General features: G+C 35.1%; 1 protein-coding gene across 2 annotated transcripts in view; it reads right to left on the bottom strand.

Annotated features, from left to right (window-relative positions):
- Gabrg2 (gamma-aminobutyric acid type A receptor subunit gamma2) overlaps positions 1-21344 on the bottom strand; it is an 83427-nt gene that overhangs the window by 11275 nt on the left and 50808 nt on the right. The gene's annotated exons all lie outside the window — the stretch shown is intronic.

The following is a 21344-nucleotide window of genomic DNA, read 5'->3' as shown; positions in this document are numbered from 1 at the left end:
GTGGATAAATGAAAATTTTACTCAGCATTTATTAAGACATTTTTCATGTTTTACTGAATCATACTTTATAGCAATTACTTAATAATATCCGTCTCTCATACTGACGTTATCTGTATATGTCAACTCAATTTATGTTACCATGGCACATTTGAAATGCAAGGTCTTTCTTTATTCCAAATAGGTATGGGTAAATTAACACCTGCAAAAACGGATCTCAAAATTTAAATTTAAAATCTACAAATCCAGGGCTGGGGATTTAGCTCAGCAGCACAGTGCTTGCCTGGCAAGTCCAAAGTTGTGAATTCAATTCCAAGTACAAAACAAACAAACAAAAACACAAAAAAAACCCACCCTGCAAATCCATAAACTATATTAAGAAACATTTGACAAAACAAAGAAATGCATATAAATAATGCACTACAGAAATAATCCCTGTAAGTACCACTTTAACATGTAAATAATAGAGAATATACTACTAAATATATATATATATATATATATATATATATATATGGCTGGGGATTTAGCTCAATGGCATAAGTGCCTGCTTGGCAAGCACAAGGTCATGAGTTCAATCCCTGGTACCACAGACAAAACAAAACAAAACAAAGCAAAAGCACTATAAAATCAAAGAATGGTCACAGAGGAATGCATGAAAATAATTTATGTAAAAAATGGGAGTCTTTGATTTTCCTATAACTGTGATGTATAAACAATTTTTAAAAGACTATCTTATCAAGAATCAGCAAATGGAATCACATCAAACTAAATAGAGTCTATACAACAAAGGAAACCACCAAGAGTTAAACGAACCTACAGAATGGGAAAAATTTTTTCCAAGTTACTCCTCAAAACTCCATCTCCAGGGCTGGGAATACATCTCAGTGGTATAAGCACCTACCTAGTAATCATAAGATTCCTAGTCCGATTCCCAGTTACCCCCACCAAATCCATCTCCATTATTTTGTAGAATGCTAAATAAAATGTAAACGTTTTAACTTTTGCAAAATATAGTATGGATTCATATGCACAATAAGTTACTATACATTTACACTTTGTATATTCACATAAAGAATATCACTTGCAGTAACCATATCAGGGCCCACAATGAGAGATGAATACATGGTACCTCTTTTCAAATGTTGCTTCTTTTTTTTTTAATAAACAATGTTTAGTTTTGAAATATATCAATAACAAAATTGAAAGCATATTTTAACTTACCTATGTGGCTTTATACCTGTGTTTCTCTACTTGGCTCCTTTAATCTAATTTGAAAATAAAATATCCTTAGAAGTCTCCTGAGGAGGGAGTTGACCAGAGTAGGCTATTACCTCTCAGTCTAGCTCCTGCCAGTAGCTTTACCTCATAACCTTCCAAGCTGCTGAGATAAAACATTCCTCATGGATTACCCTTCAGGGACCAAAGCTGTAAGATTTTCTCAGCAGGGTTTTCAGTACTATTTGGCATTGCGTTTTGGACAGTTCCCTTACAGTTACTAGTTTAAGCCTGATGATTCATCATCAAGTGAGACATTAGGCTTCCAGTAACACATCAGTGCCCACACAGAAATCAGTGAGCAATTGTGGTCAAATAATTGAAGGTTGAAATCTTTTACTACTAATGTCTAAAGTTTACATAATTCCTTGACATTATGCTGCACTGTTATCTGAATAGAAAGCCATTTATGATAAAATTTAATAATAAATTAGTTTGGCCTCTGGTTTTGTTCCAACTTCAAATATAATAGCCAGAGACTGGGACTGAGGAGTAAAATTACTTCATTGAACTTTGCTAACATCTATCTTTTTTTCACTGATCAGGACTCCTAGAAGCAAATACAAGCTCTTTGCTTCTATGTGTGAAACACAAAGAGCCATTTCTTTTGAAATAATTATATCTAAGGTAATTTTTCCTATTTTTATGTCCTCAAAATTACACCATATTTTAAATGTGTTAAAAGATACAAATGGTAATACTTTGAATACTGTGAAGTCTCCCACTTTTAGTAATTTCTTTCCTCCTTTTCATCACTGAATGAGAATTGGCACTTGCATATTAATGATCTGACTCTTGAAAGGTGAACTTTAATTCTGTCCATTGTTAACAAGGTAATTATCTCAACTCAAGTCTCCATTTCCCTTTAGGCCAGGACCTAAGCTTCTAGGGACAATTTCTCTATCAATTTCTATTACAAGCTTCTGAGCATCTTTCATCTTGACCAGTAAATCTAAAACTTTCGGACCAGTGGATTGGATTCAAACTTGGGTACAAGCTATTTAGAAGCAAAGCAGCTTCACAGTGACCGCCTGATTCCTGTCTTAGCTCCAAAGCCATGCCACGTTTTGTATTTTTAAAAACTGTTGGGTTGAGGAGGCTAGAAAATCAAATCCCTTTAAAGTGCTGCCCCAGTGATTTCCCAAGTCAAAAAGGTGTAAATGCCAACCAAGTTAAGGTGGTTATTTAAGCCTCTTCCCACTTAGGCTTTCCAATTATTTATCCTACTATACAATGATTACCATCATAATATTTAAAAGAATAATATTTCCCCTGCTTTGATCCAAACCTAATATATACAAACAGACTGCGACTAAAGAGAGGAAACATATACTCTGAAAGAGCAACCACAGTGTCCATCCTTTTCCTTTTTTAGAAAGCAAATATCAATGTCAATAAATATGAAGCTAAAAAAATAAAAATAAATAAACACGAAGCTGTAATTATTTTTAGCTGTGGTCTTAAAAATCATATTGCAGCATGAAAATCAATATTTATAAAATAGCTTCTTATTTCATACGTGAAAATATCTCCTCTCAAAAAATTAACTGTTTATTGATAGATTACTCTTTGCTTTTACTGAACCCTTAAAATAATAAAAATACTTATTTTCTAGTCACCAGTAATGAGAGACTACTATATACAAATTCTGGGTTGAATGGTTGGCACATATTGCCTTAAAATATCCTAAACAAGGAAACACTAAATCTGAAATATATCTTCACTTTGTTGTTCGTTGATAATCGTTTCTCATCTTAAATATAGAATGTATCTTATTTTACTAGGTTAACTGTGAAATCACAGTGTAATGCTCTAAATTATATATTTTCTTCATTATTTAAATCAACAAATATTTTTAATCACTGCTAAGAGGTGAGCACTGTAATAGGTAATTTGAAGATCAAGACCTATGGGATCTTACAATTGATTTCAAATTAAATTCCAAATTAAATGGGTTAAACAGGAGCCAGATTATTGTCTGCCTACAACCCAGGTAGAGATGTCTCTAGCTATCTGCCTTGACTAGGTATCTGCTTTGACTATTCCTCATTGAGTACTTGAATTTAACCCATATCCAGGGGGTTAATTTTGACCTATGGTAAGCAGGAGAATTGACTGGCTAAATTTCATATTGAGAAAATATTTTCTGAAATTAAATCTATACTTCACCTTAACACACAAAATAAATTTAAAATGTACCAAAGATGAATATGAGTGAATATAAATACTACATATGGACAATGTAGAATGTCTTTATAACATTTGCATTAAAAAGACTATCAAGCACCAATCATATAAACATAAAATATATAAAGACAAAAATTGAACATTTGCTGTGTAAAACTTAGAACTCTCATATTAAAGAATGTTATAACTAATTTTAAAAGAAAAACTGCAACACTTTAACAGAATATTTTCAAAATGAAAAAATTAAGGGGTAATATTGATATGGAAATAACCTTCATTCATTAAAACAAGAAACTTAAATATTTAAACTGAAATAACAAATGGAAAATGCATAGATACTAAATATATAAACAATATTTTCAAATTCAGTAGTGATCACTACATGCAGCATAAAATAATGTTTTATTTTAACTTGTTAGCTTGGGGAAAAATCAACTGATCACTGGCTTGCCTTGCAAGCCTGAGGTCTGGAGTTTTATTTCCGGTACACCCACCCTCATACCCCATATAAAAGAAAAAGAAACTGATCAGTACTAACAATATCTGAACCATGACACAGCTACACATGTTTGGGGACTGGCGGGCACACACAAATACAAACTTTTAGAAGATAATGTGAAAGTATATTAAAACATACCGTTTAAGATTTCTGAAATAAATATTGCTAAATATGGCTTTTCAAATATTGTCTTTCAGTTATCTCCAATATTTTTTTCTGAAGGTTCCCTGAGTTCCAGAAGTATGAGGGAAGTCCAAGTCCTTGAGCACAACCCCAGACCCTGACTTTTACCCATCCAGAATATAGTTGGAGAGAAACACCTACCAAATACAGAATTATCTGCATTTTACCTCCAAGAAAGATTGCGGCAATCACCTGATCAGCATGTCTGAGTATAGTCAGCACTGTGAGAATCGCTCAGACAGCTGCAAAGCTCAGGGACATCTAAGACACCTCAGGGCATGACAGATTATCCTATACAGGTGCACAACAGGATGCAGCTAGGTAACAACGACAGCACAGGCAAACATGCATGCACTGGTGATGGCACTGTGTAAGAATGTAAACATGAAATAACAGCCTGTATATGAATTATACAGTAAAGACACAGGCTGTACATGGGCTCTGGTGCTCTTGCACTCTTGTGGCCTTTGTCATTATGGAATGTGTGTTATATGCTAATACTTTGCAGTGGATTAACTAATGATTAATTTAACTCCCAGTGAACTGAGTTCGTATGGTTTCTGGATGTGAAAGACCCACCTGAGGATTTTTACCAATGCTATAAAAGGAGAAATGGAAGGGAAAATTGAATGCTGTTGATTTTCTTAGAGAAGTATACCATGTCTCGTTTTCCTGATAGAAACTTGACTGTTCTCATCACCAGAGGACCTTGGGTCCTTGCTGTTGCTGAGGCTGGCAGCTGTTCTTTTTGGTGGAGCTCTGGTCTTTGCCTTGTGCATTGTTTCCTGGTTCTTGTGCTGATCCCTTGGCCTACTAGACACAAACTTTTTAGCTTCCACCACTGACCTTTGGGTCTTTCTGGTGTACATGCCTGATAAGGACTTTAACAAGATATTGCTGTGAGCTCTAGACCTCTGGCTGGACTTGTGGAGGACATGGCCATGGACTGAATTCTTGTGGGACATTGTCATGGATCAAGTCCCCTGGTTGGATTCTTCAGGTCTCTAGTGTGTAGACATCTCTTAGACTCTTTTGCTTTGAACTTTTTGTTATATTATAAAGTAATCCTATAACTTATGCATCCTGTATTAAATCTAGTCCCTTGTAAACAACTGACTACAACATACTCATAGCTCAACTTCTAATATCCCCCTCTTTCTCATCTTTATAGAAGTAAATCTTCATTCTTTGGATATCAACTAATTTAGCCCATTACCAAAAAGAAGCCCTTATTCAGTTAGTGTCTTAAGTAAAATTCAATTGTAAACTATAAATAAGACAATAATAGAAAGGATATCATTAATATGAATATTAAATTTCTCTTTGGATTATAATTAACCTATGAGCTCTGTGAGAAAACTAGCTGTACCTATGTTATTTAATATTCTTTTCTTAAAATCTAGTAAATACCCATAACATAAAAGAAACTCAACAGTTATTTGTTAAAGTAATAAATTTCTTAGCTCAGAGTGACATACAAGAAATTCTGGATAAATTATAAACTGCAAATCCTTAAAACCAGGGAAGGGATTGACCTAAGCCTTTAAAATACTAAATTTATATTTTACAGATGACTGCATTTAGATTTTTTTCTGAATATCTTGCTGAATGTAATCCCCTGAGATGTGAAAATAAAATCACAGTGTGCCTTTACTAATATTAAATTCTTCCCAAGAAGAGAAAAGAGAAGGGAAATCAACTTCATCAGGTTTCAGTGTAATTAGAAAAGAATCCTTTGGCAATTTGGCTTCTTGGCCAGATGCAGTTGAGAAGGAAGAGCAAGGATGCCTGGTTGCTGAAACAGAATTATTCCTGTCTTCCATGTTAAGTCTAACGTATATGTTTTTAATTTTTAAAAATTTATCATTTTTATTTTGTTTGTTGTTGAAGTTCAAATGTTAAAGAACATGAACAGAAGAGCAACTGAGGAAAATGTAATGAAAAAGTAAAAGACATAATTAAATTAATTATCTAGGTTAAGTGTATCTTTGCAAGATCCCTTTTGAATCTCTACTGTGGGCAGGAATATCGAACTACTGCAGAAGATGGTGCACTGTTGTAAATGAATTTGCCTAGAAAAGAAGCTTCAGCCCTGTACTTTTTGTTGGGGTTAAACTCTTAGTAAAGGACAATGAGTGAAGCAGCAAAGAGTGGGAAAAAATCCTAAACACAGACTTCTGCAGCTTGAAGACAGGTTTTTGGAGGATCTGTACACTATTGTGTAAGTCCCACCTGGGGGTAGAGGCAGGAGCTGTCCATTGTTTGTTGTAGGCTGAGACTGGATGGTCTGTATCTCTGAGTTTAGAAAGCTCAATTTTGGACACAGGCAATTCCTTGCAGAAGAGGACAGTGCTGACTGGTTAACAGCCAGCTCCTAAGCACTCAGAGGATGGATGCACCAGTTCAGTGATGGTAACAGGGTGCCAGGGAACAATGACAGTGTCCATTGCAGAACTATCGTATCAGGTTAGTAGAGCTAATCTTCTTTAAGCACAGTAGCACACACCTGTAATCCCAGCCTGTGGGAAGCTAATGTAGGAGGATGAAAAGTTCAAACCTCACCTGAGCAATTTAGTAACTTTGGGGACCAGGGAGACCTGGGATATTGCTCACTGTGAAATTTCTGAATTCAGTAACCAGGACTGAGGGAGGCAAATTCCTAGTCTTGTCAGTAACTGTGTGATGTCAGGCAGTTTGAACTCCTGAGTCTCTTTTTCCTTGTAGGTAAGGCAGGGGTAGTAGTAGAGCCCATCTCATGCAATATTGTGGAAAACTGTATCTCATGCAAAACTGTATTTGGTATACATCTAGCACTAGTAAAAAGTTTGTTAACTGATTTCACTGATTTCAAAGCATATCATCTATGTAACATTAAACACCATGCTGGCCCACATTAAGCGTACAAGAAATGTTACTAGTTATTGACAGAGAATCATTTTGAAAAGGTCTTAGATTTGTCCTTTGCTATGCAATTCTGTACCCTAGAAGGATGAGTAACTAAGGCCCATGAAAGAAAAAAAGGTGGTTCATTCAAGACAGAGCTTTCTGGGGGCAGGTGCTGGAGCCTGCTCACCAAACCTGCATCTTCTAGAGAAAAATCCTTTCCAGTTTGATTTAGTAGTTGGGAATCAAAAACTACTGAATGCAGTTACTGTAGAAAGTTGTTTTGAATAACTGAGGCCAGCAATCTCAAACAATAATTGTTTTCCTATGCTCTTAAATCTCTAATAATGTACCCAGTACCTTTAAAGAACTAGGAATTTTAGATGGATTTCTGCCTACAGTAGAATTTCCTCTTGGAAAATAGTTTTAGATGGAAAGAGTTTAGTATTTACAAATCTTCCAGTGTGATTCTCTATAGGCTCACATAATGAGGCATTTGCTGACATTAGTTTCCTGTACTTCTTTATCAGACAATGCTCATTAATTAGTGCAGCAGTGTTTTTCTTGCTCTCTAAAAGTGCCCCCACAAATGACTCGCTTAGTGTAGAGTTTTGTAGTGCAATTCATTATTCTGAGTCTACATCAACGTCTAAAGTACATCAAATGAGTTCACTTGGAATGTATTTAAATACAACTACTCTAGCTGAGACATTTAAAACTACAGATACAAATGAATATATCTGTCACTTTGATCCATTAAGTGGGAATGCATTTCTCACCATAATTAAAATAACTTCTGTGAATATCTGACTATATATTAAAATCATGTTTTACATAAATGCAGAACACTTTCTAGGAGCAAATCTAGTCCCAGGATTCAAGTACCAGTATAGTGTAACAAAGAATATAGGTAACAAAGTATCTGGCCTTCGCTAATTCATTTAAGTTCCAGTAAAGTAAGGGAGCTGCATGTTACTGCTAAAGCTGTAGTGAAAAACCACATTTGCTAATGGCAAGGAAAGTGCTTTTGTAATCTTTCATTTACAATGTATAAATAAGCTTTCAGAGGCAATTTGTTTTGCACAATAACTTCTCTGACACTGGTAGGGAAACTTACTGTTGAGAGACAAGTTTTGTTTTGCTTTTTGCCTTTGTTAAAGAGCTACTTGTAATTTTCAGCAATACAGGGAAGCAGCCAATCTCGTTCTTGTTTAAACCAGTATCAGTATCTCCATGAAAACCATTGACACACCCCCTCCTTAATATACCTCACTATTTGAGCCAGTAAAATTACTGATTTTGTTCTGCTCAGACACTCAAATACAGACTAATTACATATCAACAAGGTTTGGTAGTCAAAGGTAGCAAAATACTCTTTTATGTATAGTTTCTTTGTGTGTACAGTTTTACCTGGCACTAAAAGATCTAAATTGGCCTCTTTCATGAGTCCGATTGCAGGAGACATTTTAACATGTGAATTAGGATTCCATTTTTAGCTCTTATAATACATAGAAAACATTTTCAGCATTTCAGAAGAAAGAGATCACCAGGGTGACATAGAATAATATAATTTTTGTGCTAATTTTGATTATAAGATTAGCCTTTAAAACAAGGAGTGGGACATAAAGAAATATCAGTGAGAAATCTGTGAAGCCCTGAGAAAGTGCTGTCATTTATTTCTAGTTAACTATACCTGAGTGAGTAGTAATAAACAGAAATCTCTATGCTCCTTTTAAATTAGAGATTGTAATTAATTTATCAGAGTAATATTCCCAGAACCACAGAGGAATCATCAATATATTTGCATTTAAATAATAACACTGTACCTCACAGAGGAAATGAATAAAATCCTTTCTGTTGTTACTGGGGACTGAACCCAGCACCTTCATCACACTGAGCTACATCCCCAGCCCCTTTAAATATTTTACTTTGTCTGTATGTATCTATCTAACATCTATTATCTGTCTTTATTATTTTGAAACAAGATCTCACTAAATCACTAAGTTGGTCAGGCTGGGCTGGAATTTAAGATGCTCCTGGCTTAGGCTTCCAAAGCACTGATTTTATAGGCATATATACCCCTGTGCTAGCCAGAAATCTTATTTGTGACCTCTGGAAAGGATATGATTTTCTGATAGAAAATTGTATGCAAGTCACGCTTGGAAACCAGTCTTTAGCCAGAGGCAGCCACTCATTCCATTTATTCTGAGGAGAGAAGCTTATTCTCTTGAAAAGCTGTATGGTAATCATAACTTAGGAGACAAAATGGCAAAGTCTCAGTAATAAGTGAGTTCTTGTCCTAAATTGGTGAGGAACCATTTGTAATATTAAAGGATTTTTTTTAAACTAAACAATCCAGCACTCAGTTTCTTTTTGTATTATAGATGACAAAATGTATTGTAACAACCACAGTTATTGTTATGATTAATATTTCATGTTGAGCCTCCCTTACATACCTGAGACTCTGCTATAAAAAGTCACCCAAATCCTGTGTTTCGGTATTATTAGGCAAATCTCAATGATTAGCACATAAAGTTTACCAATGTGTGGGAACTATCTGATAGTTGCTAATTTTGGAGAAAGTATATAAATAAGTTTAGGCTCTAAATACAAGGCTTGACCAATATTTTCCACTAGTTCTAAAAAGATAATGGGTACAGTAAATTTAGAAAGAAAAAAGTGTTGGAGATATTTGAATTGTGACATATCTATCCATTAGACACTTACTGCCTTATGAAATTGAAAATAAGCATTTTTATTCTTTATAAACTCTTATTCTATGTAAATTTAATGTTCATAATTTGTATTATTTGTTATCAATTATTAACATTATAAAATGCCTTCCTTTTTCTGTCGATACTGTATTTCACTCAAGATGTAACATTTCTGCCTGTGTTTTAGAACCATGAGAAAGTAGTCTATCTAAAAGAAAAGCATGAACATGATAAAGGAGTAAGAAGTAGAGATTAGCTAGAACAACCATTAAAGCAGCATTTCCAAAAATACATTTCATTGACTGCTGGTTCCGTAATAAACTAAAAGTAGCGACTTTTTCAACCGGGAACATTTGACTTTACTGCTTTGTATAGTACAGCATGGGCGAGTCACATGTGTAGCACCATCAGTGTGCTTCTGCAGACAGGAAGGTGCTTACCTATAACCTGACATTTCCCCAGCATGTTTTAACTCAGAACTAGGCTTTTAGAGAATACGTGCTAAAGCCAGTGACACAGCCGGTTACCAGGGCTCATTATGGTCCCCACTTTTCACTGGGGATTTCAGTATCCTTCATCTTCCCTCATTTCTGCCTAAAACCCAGAAATGCTGACCCTCTCAGAAATATTGGAAAGAAAATACCCATGTGTAAGTCTTCTGTTTATATTCTGTGTTTTCTGACAGGTAAAATCAAGACAATTACACCATGACTCTGTTGCTTCTATATGCTTTTCAGTGACCTCTCTTGTGTCACAACATGCATTGAAGGCTAGGATTGATTTGATAGTCCCAATCTACCCCTGCTGTAAGCACTCAGGAGGTATCAATCTGTTATTCTCAGCAGGTATGTGGATCTTGCACACCTGCCCTTTGAGTTGATTAGTACTAAAATCAGGCTTGGAAAATACGTAGTAACAACCCACATAGTAATTAAAGGCTAATCCTACAAAATAATTCTACTCTCAATAAAGCTGATATTTGAACATCATTTGTACAAATTATGACCATGCCACACAAATAATTCCAAAACCTGAAGACAGAGAACTGTTGACCTAAATTACTATAACTCTAAAGCCCGAAATGTTTTTCTGATGAAATAAGCATGTTAATAGAAAACCTTTATCTTCTCTGTTGTTTTCATCCTTTTGGAGACTTATTTAACTTTGTGTTTGAGTGATCTTACACAGAAATTGACATTTTCTTAAAGAAAAGACTCCATAGAGGTTGAGGTAACTCATGTTATCAGAGTCCCAAGATTTCTAAAATGGTGTTGAAAGAGAAATGTTCAAATTCAGGAAACTGTAGGCAGTGGTTGCAAAAGGTCGAATAATAAAATGTTCCCAAGCTGCTGAATCACTCTTGGTGATTTTCTAAAAAATCACAGGCTTAACAGTTTTACTCTCTATGCCTAAGCGTTCATTTTCAAAGTCCCTCTTCACCCATTCTGTGGAATGTGTTCATCCAGGAGAATGTATTTCTACAGTAGTTGGGATAGTGCTTTAAAATATGCATTAAAATCATTCCCATTCATTACTACAATATCTATTATCCAAAAGTCCTCTAAAATATATAACTGTATGCATGTTTATGCATGCAAGATAGATGACCATGTTACTGTTTTGGTTAGTTTATCAAACAGAATAGTTTGTTCTGTCATTGTCTGTCCATTTTTGTGCCTTGATTTTGTAACTTGAACAACTACTTCTAAGATAAAAACATGCAATTTATCAACGAGTGATTTTTACTGTTATTTTTTTGAAAATCTGCATTATTTCTATCCTTTTTTCTGTTTTGCTTTTTCTCTAAATAAAAAATCACTTGCAATATTTACTTTCACAAATTCTGTAAATTGCATCATATTACAAATATTCCCTCAGTAAGGAAACTTTCTGTGTTGGGAAAAGTACAGAGCTCAAAGCCAGAGGAACTAGATTCTAACTCCTGCTGGACTCTGGTTTACTTGGGTAAATATTTTCATCTCTTTGGTTTCTTTTTTTTTTTTTTTTTTTTTTTTTTTTGTCTTTTTCATTTTTATTGGTACCAGGGATCGAACTCATGACTGCCTGCTTGCAAGGCAGGCGCTTATGCCGCTGAGCTAAATCCCGAGCCCCTTCTCTTTGGTTTCTTTTTATCTCCTCATAAAATGTAGCAAATTGAGCTGGATCATGGACCTACTAGAAATACTTTTAAATGTTAAAATATGATGGGGGAGGAGGATACTGGGAATTGATCTCATGACCTTGAGTTTACCAGGCAGGTGCCAAGCCACTGAGCTATATGCCTGGCCCTAAAATATTATTTTAATACTTAACCATTATTGATAGTATATTTACATAAGTTTGCAGAGTTGAAATGTATGTAGAACTACCAGTGGTAGTTTATTTTTAAAAGACTAAGATGTAAGACATTTGGGAAAATTAAAACCAACTCTCTCTTAGTTTGATATTCATTTGTTTTGTAACTTTGAGTGGGTTATTACATTTCTCCGCTCTGAGATTTTATACTGAAAAAAAAAATGGAGATAATCAAATAGTCTTCCTTAAACAGTTGAAATAAGGACTAAATAAAATGGTTCCTGTGGAGTATACCTAAAAGGTATGAGATATACTAGGTACTTAACAAACAGTATAGCATGTTGTTATTTCTTTCCTTATAAGAGGGAAAACATGTTTTTTCATAACAAGGAGGATCTCTGAATCTTGAAAATCTAGTCATATCTCACAGCTACCCATTTCAATTGTAATCACAATGAATGCCTTTATGTTTTTATATACAGGTCATGTCAAAAAGTCAAAACCTTATTCCCCTCTTTCCTCTTTCAGTTTTAAATCTATGGATGTTGTTGCTACACATCTGACAGGATTCTTGTAAATCCCGATTTGGAATCAAAGATGAAAAGAAAACAATTCATGTTCTTCCTTCCACTAAGAAAGCGCTGTTCTAGTGGTAAAAATAGGAGAAAGCCAACACCAGACCCAGGGTAAGAAGACTCTCCGTAAGACAAGGCAGGGAATGTCTCCATGTGAGGCTCTGCAAAGGATCCCCTTCAAGAAGATGGCGCGTGGGAGTGGGGTGGGGAGGAGGAAGAGGATTTAGCTCAGTGGCATAAACCTCTGCCTGTGAGTTCTATCCCCAGTATAAAAAATAATAAAAAAGCCATCTGGACGGATGGCATCTGTTCTATCTATCCCACAGGTAGACACAATGGCCTTCTCCTATCCATCATAAGTCTTTGTTGTGTCTTGATTATACAATTAAGTACAATAATATGAAGAAAGGGAATGATATGCAAGCACAGGCATTTCCAGACTGTGTTTGGATTTCAAAACTCAAGGTCATCTCAGGTTTTAATTTTTAAGTCTAAGAAAGAATTCTGGCATCAGTATGCCAGTTTGGTTTGTCCTATCTCTTTCATTTATAAAGGGTAGGTCAGCGCAGCTTGGAGTCAAGCATTTTCTGTCTGTAGAGAAGATGTGAATCACAATGCTTAGTAGAACGGGCCTCTGGGCCTAACTACTCTGAATGGATTGGGTAGACAGAGGTGTTTAGGCAGCTGCCCTGTATCTTGCATTTGCTATTGCAGGATTCATAGAGGGGATTAGCAAAGACCTTCCAAATCCATTCTCTTGAGCTGGCACTTAGTTTTTGGGTTTTTTTTTTTTTTTTTCCCCACAGATGGCATTCTGTGCCTAATCAGCATCATAAACAATGGCCTAATGCTCTGCTCAACAAAGCTGAAGCTGTCTCTGGCCTCATTATATAGAGAATTTTGAGGGCTTTCATTGCTGAATTTGGACTCAATCCTACAGAGTCAGAACTGAAAGGAAACTTAGAGATCTGGACATCTCTTTCACTTCACAGGTTGTAAGGAAGGCCTATGAGGTAAAGGAGTCTACCAGAGGTCACAGCTCATGACAGAGAACCTAAAATTGGAGTGGCATTTCTCAGTTCATCCCCAATGCCTTTTTCTCCCACAAATACTGTCATTTAAAATGAATAAACTATGAGTTATAAAATTGAACTATGGTTCACACATTAAATATTTAATAGATTTTTCTTTCTCCTTTCCCATGCCTAAGTTTCTGAATTAAACTTCAGAGTCAATCAGTTTTGATGTGGAATAACAGCTTTTGTGATTTGCAAAGAATGAAAAGAGAAAATAGTCATTAATTTTAAAGGCCATCTTATTTGCCAAAGCATTACTGTTCTCGCAGGATTAAGACAACAGCTTCTCAGTCAGCTGTATCAGAAAGAGCTCTCAAGGAGAAATTGATTTCAGTGCTAAGGAATTTGTTACCACTTACAATACGGTTTTTAAGTAATGAGCAAAATTAAGCTCCTTTTTTCCCCATAGAACCTTTCATTCAGTTAGGAAAACAATTTTACCCCCTTTTTTTCGTCAGCAGTTTCTGCAGGATTCCATTTTTAGAATTCATGTACATTAATTTATGAATTAATTTTCAGTGATACAAGAACATAATAGAATTCAGTTGCAAAGGAATAGTAATTGAAATAAACTGTGAAAGATTGTTTATTAGATGTAAGACATTGTAGAAAGAAAAAATGTTTGTTTTAAATCATACTATCCAATCTTTGCCATGATAGAGAAGATACGCTTGATATTATTTTGTGTTTTATTCTAAAAAGAGGGAAAACCCTTTTGTTTTCTTGTTTGCCAGCCATCAGCTTATGTCACCAAACATGTACAGTTTATCTTTTACAGAAAGATAAAAATTTCTTGTGCTCTTAACATTCCTTGCATACCATCAGGCATTCTTATGACAATTTGGTTATTATTCTGACTCAGACACTGATCAGTAAATTTCCCTTTTCTTTTAGTTCTAAAAACTATTCCTTTGAACCACTATCACTATAAAATATATTAAAGGTATATTAAGTGAAAAAGTGAAAATATACAGCTTAGAATCTCTGTACCTAAAAAGACTGTCATATAATTCAACTATAATTTAAACTTAAACCCAAAATTGTACACTCAGAATCACACAGTGAATGACAATCTAGGATGTAGAATTCCAGTTATTTGAATCTGAATTCAGAAATATTCTCAGATATTCCATTGAATCTTCGTACCTATTTAATGGCACATGTAACTAAAATAACACAAGAAGTTCACAATTTCAATATCAAGTTTTCAATTCTTTTATTTCAGAAATAAGAAAACTAAAGCACTTCATTCTCCATCCTACCTCCCGGAGAATGTGACCTACGAGTCTCCCGTGTCCCAGCTTATCAATGAGATGTGGCAGAAGAGAGAAAGCATAGGCAAGAGGGGCACTTGAATATGGGAAAAACTGTCCATCGCCTGTAAGAGCTCAGCTTAAAGTAAACATTTTGCAAATGCTCCTATTTCCCTTCCAGATCTCAAGAGAAGGTTAGCCAGGGCTGATGCTGGCACTGTTCTCGGAAGGGCTATGGCATGTGATTATGTACCATGAATCTGGATAACAGAAGAAGTGCTGGCAGCAGTCTCCCCACATTTAGTCAACTGTCCTCCAGGGAGACACTAACAGTGTCTCTCTGTCTCTCGGAGTAAAAGAGCACTACTTGCTGAATGTAGCTTGAAACTCTCAAATGAGACTCTGAGATTAAATCAATACCCTATCACTGTATCTCAGCCAAGAAAAGAACATGAGATAGCTAATTAGAGGAGAGGCTTGGCTTGGCATATAACCATGTGCTGTGATCTCCAGACAAGACAGGGCATTCAGGGTTTGAACTTGTAGTTTAAGAATAGTGGGTTTAATACAGAGGACATAAATAGCACCACAATAAAAACTGAATTTATATATACTATTTCTCATTTTTTCTGCCCATTTCTTTTTTAAACCTTCAGTTCAGTGAAAACAGAATTTTTTTCTATGTTCAGTTTCACATATCTCTGCCAGATCAGTTTACTTTGAGGTCTCCCTTTGTGAATTCTGTAAAAAAAAATGTGGGAATTGAGATCAGTATGCATTTCTACCCTGACTCTGCTTCTTACTATGTGTACCACCTTAATGGAATGTCTTTTTTTTTTTTTTTTTTTTTTTTTTTTTTTTTTTTTTTTTTTACCTATACTCCCTCCTGTGTGGAATTTCCTTCCTCTGTCTGGTCTTATGGGAAAACAAACACAATGGACTAGATGTATAACAATTGCTTTTCCTTTGCATATAATAGAAGATTCTAAGACAATATTGAACTCAGTAAACCAGATGCTTAATGGTAAAGATTCTGGCATCATAACAGAGGAGGATGGAAACATTTTCAGACTTGAAATTCACATGATAAGATGACTCACTGTTTAATTTCACCCTCAAAGCCAAATGTCTTTTCTATTGCTATCTGGACATGTGAGTTTTCATTCTTCATTCGACTATATGACAAGAATGTGCCCAATTCTACAATGTTACAAACATCTTAAGGTTTAGTGAACTCTAAAACACACTAGATGGATGGTTAAGTGAAGAGATAAGGTAAAGTTACCTAGTATGAGTAAAGTGATCTTAATTTTTTTCTTACAATATTTTAATTTGGAGGAGAAAATCTGTTTATTTTAAATATTTGTAATGCAACCATTAATGACTTTCATGCAAAAAATACATGCCTATTCAAAATGTAATTTTTCCAGTATAGAAATGTTCAATAACTTTTCTTAAAAATGCTCAAAACAATCACAAATAAGCAATTCTGCTGTTTTAATCTCAATTACTTATGTGCCTATACTTTCTTTCCCTGTCTCTCTGTCTCTGTCTCTGTCTCTCTCTGTCTCTCTCTGTCTCTCTCTCTCTCTCTCTGTGTCTCTCTCTCTCCCCTCTTCTTTCTATCTTCTTCATTCATCTCCTTATTTCTTCATCCATACTACAAGTAAATGCTAATGATCTTAAATGTACAGAGGTCTTGGTTCCTAGAAACTTCTAGAATTGTATTGCTATGAATTTGAACATTTAAAGGTAAGACACATCAAATAACACTGGATATCTAATGGTTTTATAGCAGCAACCAGTGTTTATCGGTCACCACTCCCTTTGGTGAGCACTAGAGATATAATAACTTCTTTCTACAATGAGGATGGAGCCACAGCTAATCCTCCTCAGACATACCCTCAACACCAGCTTTAAGACTGGTGGCTTTGAATCTTCCATGTTCAATTTAAATATAACCAGGTCATTGATCTCTTCATTTCTTCAAGATTTTAACTGATTGTCATAAATTCCCATATCTCTTTTCTATTGATTCCTAAAGTTTTCAAAGTTCACTGTAAGGCATACAAATCTCCATCATCTAAATTCCTTGAATCCCTCTAGCATGATGGGGCAGTGATGTTGGCATCAGCACTATGTCTACTCAAATAAAATTCCCAACTGTTAGTTGCTTTAAATTCACACCAATTTTACAAACTTTATCATGCTATAAATGCTTATTTGTTTCAAAAAGCTTCCTCTAGTAATCTGATTTCCAGATCTTTCTCTTGATGGTCTTTTAATCCCTTAGCCCATAACCTTTTTCACTCTCCCTTTGCCTTCAGTGTTTTCATCGTCCTGACTGTAAATTCTTTGATTGATCATTACAACCACTCTGTGACCCTCTCCCAATTCTATTATAATTTATCATGTTCAGCCAAGAACTGCCACCTTGATAAAACCCAAATTTTTCACTGTCCAATGCCTTCTGACTCAGCCAAACCAAATTTTTGCCATTCTTCAAACATTGCAGGCTTAGTATCTATCTTAGTATCTCTGTCTTAGTATCTCTGAAGTAATAAGTAGTAGGTAGAAATTTCCAAAAGGATCCCAACAAATTTTAAGTGTCCTTAAATATGTGGAATAAAATTCAACTGAATTCTTTTCAAATTTACAGAATTTAACAGATTCTATACTCAAATGTCAGTGTTTAATCTCAGTTTCGTTAGTAGATTCTATAAGGCCACTCATGGGCATGTGACTTAAAGAATATATTTGTAGTGTGGTAATTCAAAAGGGAAAAATAAGCTCATGAAGTATTTTTAAAATGTTTTACATTTATGATGCAAGTCTCAATAGATAATATGACTGCTAGAGTGAAAGAACACTGCTTAGAAGCCAATAAGCTGTTAAGACAAAGACATCGAAGACTGATGTTTGCAGTGGGTGCTCCTCTGCAATACTGTGGGAGACTGAGCAGGAAGATGGCAAGTTCAAGCCTACCCTGGGCAACTTAGTGACTGGGGGAAGATCCTGTCCAATAAAAATCTGTTTAATGGCTGGGGATGTACTTCAGTGTGAAGGCTTTGAGTTCAATCCTTGCTGCCTCCCCACCTCACATAAAAAGATTAAAAGAAAAAGCATAAAAATTCATAAGATGGACTGATTTTTAAGTGAAAAATACATGGAAAATACTTGATTGAAAAAAATTGACAAAGCTCCATATGAAACTACGTAGTTTTGAAAAGAAAGCAAAATGACAAAGTAGTTAGTCTATGGAGGTGCTTCTTGAAACTTGTGATCATTGGTATTATCTGATGATGGAGACCACCACATTTTCACATATCTCTTAAAAAATTTCTCAGATATTGTATGGTGAACACCTATTGCAACTGTATAGTATTTTTTATTCCAAGCAATTTATAATAAAAAACAAGAATTGCTTTTATATTCCTTTCTGCCTCTGGTTTAATTTTCTGAAAACAGTTAATGTATTCTATTTTTCCAGGAACTGTTCCAGTCTGCTGTTTAGAAAGCCCAGGTAGTGACTACTGGCAACATAGAAGCTAGAGCTAAATGTTCCAAGAGACTAAAAAGCACATCAAATGCAATAGAAAAGCCTTCAAATGATGCTTCTGGAATTGGAATACAGACGGTATAAGGAGAAATTTGAGGTCAACCAAATTGTTTAGCATGAAGAAATAAAAACATCAGCTTATCGTTAGCAATAGAGGCAGCATTTCTTTAACTTTCATTATGTCTCACAATCACTGTGGGGTGCTACTTAAAACATTGATTCAAAGGCCACATCTCTAGACATTCTGATCTTCAAGCACGGGAGCAGGGATGCTGCATTCAGTATGTGGCAAGAGGAGACAAAACTTTTATTCCATGAGATCCGCTAAACTCTCTAGGTTGGAATATATGTCACAACTTTCTTTGAAACACTAACACATTGTTCTAGCTGTTAAAAATATGTTAAATAATGAATTAAACTTAAAATTTCACTTTCCACAAAGTGATATTTTTCTTTTCTTTTTTTTTTTTTTTTTTTACAAATTTGACCATTTGAGTACAGCATCTAAGGTTGAACATAAGTTTGGGTGAGGTTAGACAAAGGAACAGTGTTTTCTGCACCTATTTTCCTAAGTTTATCATGTGATCTTGCTTCTGTCTTCTTTTTATATGGTTCATTCATATCTGAATGAATGTTAACCTGAGGAATGATATTTATCTCCAAAATATATTGTATTAAAAACAGGACTGTTATAATGTGCAGTTAGATAAGAGAAGATGGTTAGATGGAACTCTCATGGGCCTTTAACCAGTTTTCTAAGTGCTGACCCCTATTATTTTTATACCTGATGTCCTCTTTATTTTTTATAATTTTGTTTTAATGAATATGTATATTTATGTAGTAAATAATATTTACACTCCTTGAGGGAAGTTAGTGCAGTGTATAACGCATCATGATCCCCTTTTCAGCCTTTTCCCATCCCCTCCCTAAACTTCCAGGCATCTCTTTATCCTTTTTTGTTTTGCTTTGTTTTATAAAATTTATAGAACATGATATTTACGCTCCTTATATGGAGTACATATGCAAACATATCATTAAAATGGGATGAAATCAACTGTGTTGGCATTCATTTTCCTCAAGAATGGAGTCATTTTTCTTAATAACCATGTTCTCCCAATGGTATCTTTTCTCTGTATCTCTGAAACCTAGAAGGTTCTGAATGACCTCAAATGCCAAAAGTCTTTTACTCTTCACATTAGAAAATCTTTTTCTTGGAAAATTACTGAAAGCTATAGCATCATCCCTGATAATTGAATGTTTTTTTATATAAGGATACTGGATCCCAAAGGAGGTCCTGAGCAAAAGGAACAGGGCCATGACCCCATTCTGCACAGAACTTAAAGAACTATGCCATAGAGATTTGTACAATATCAGATCAAGGAACGGGATACCTACCTTGTATTTTAGTTACTCTGAGATTAAGCAAATGTAGCAACGTGATAACTAGGCCCTTTTGGTTTAATTAGGATTATCTTCCTTCCCCCCAGACTTCCCCCCTCGGAAATCTTAGAGCTGTTTAATGGCATGAGAATAAGAAGTGGTACTGAAGGGTCCCTCCCTTAGGGGTGGCTGCCTATTGCACATGTTTTTCACAAGTGACTTTCCTGAGGAAGGCTCAAGTCTACTAAAGGCACTGGCAAATACAAAACAGGCTTAGAGAGTTTTCCAAGCAGAAAGATTGAGGCAAGCCATTATTTTTAATTGACTGACTCTTATCTTAACCACAAGATCAGCACAGAAAAGAACCATAAACAATTACAGCCTTTCCTAAACTATATTCTGTAACTACTAGTGATATAGGTAACTCCCAACCTTCTAGATGTCAGATACACAGAGTTCGTGTTCTCCAAAATCAAAGAATGAATTTTAAGGAACAACAGAGATTAAGAGGTGGCAAACCTGACAGAGAAAGCTCCTGAGACTCAGGAAAAGACCCAAAGGGTTGCCAATGAGCCCACTTCTCAGAGGAAGTTTCATAGAGCAAAATCTCAAGATGGGTACAGCATGAGTCAAAACTATGATCAACCAATAAAATATCAAGTGTAACTGCTTTAAGTAACATTGATCCAGTGGGAAAGAAGGTCATGTTGTAAATATACATGGAAAGAACAAAGACCTTTAGGAAGGGATGGATCAGGGGGCCTTGGTCACACATTGGGGTGACTGATGTCTATGTAAACTGTATTGGACCAGGAGATAGCAATTGTCTTATTCCTTGAGGAAGTATGTAGGCCTGTTCATTCTGTCTTTAGCTTGAGGCCCAGCCTCCAACAGATAGGCTCTTGGTCACATCTGCACTGTGTTCTCATCCTCTGCAATCTCTGCACTGACTCCCTCAAGGGCCTAGCCCTGTTTGTCTGTAATACTTCTGCCTAACTTAGCTTTTTATAATGTGAGAGTTTGAGGGATAATTTTAAATGCTAATTTTAATAATTACTTTGTAAAATGTGTCTTGATAAAATATGAGTTTGTGTCTTCAACCTGAATCCAGCAATTTGTTTATAGGAATTTTAATAACAAAAAAATACTGGGAAGTCATGTAACTACTTCTCCTAATTTTTTATTTAATATTTATAACAATTCTATAAGGTTATATTATTATTTACCTCTTATTTCAGGTGAATAAATAGAGGCACATAAATGACAGCAGCTTGTATAAAGTCAGTGCTAGATGAGTCCGGGCAGTTTGGCTTCAGATACTATGCTCTTTCAACATCACATTATATTGCATGTTATCAGAGTTTTAAATTATTTGTATAAACATATTAAATAAATAAAAGAATACATGATATTTAACTATGGTGAAAGAAGCAGTGAAGGACTGTTTCAATACTAGTAAATTACT

This window comes from Cavia porcellus, unplaced genomic scaffold (genome assembly GCF_034190915.1).
Source record: "Cavia porcellus strain 051 isolate PalLab524CR breed Dunkin Hartley unplaced genomic scaffold, mCavPor4.1 scaffold_19, whole genome shotgun sequence".
In the NCBI taxonomy this organism is placed as follows: domain Eukaryota; kingdom Metazoa; phylum Chordata; class Mammalia; order Rodentia; family Caviidae; genus Cavia; species Cavia porcellus.
Note: the sequence above shows the minus strand (reverse complement) of the source record. Positions and strands in the feature narration are given on the sequence as shown.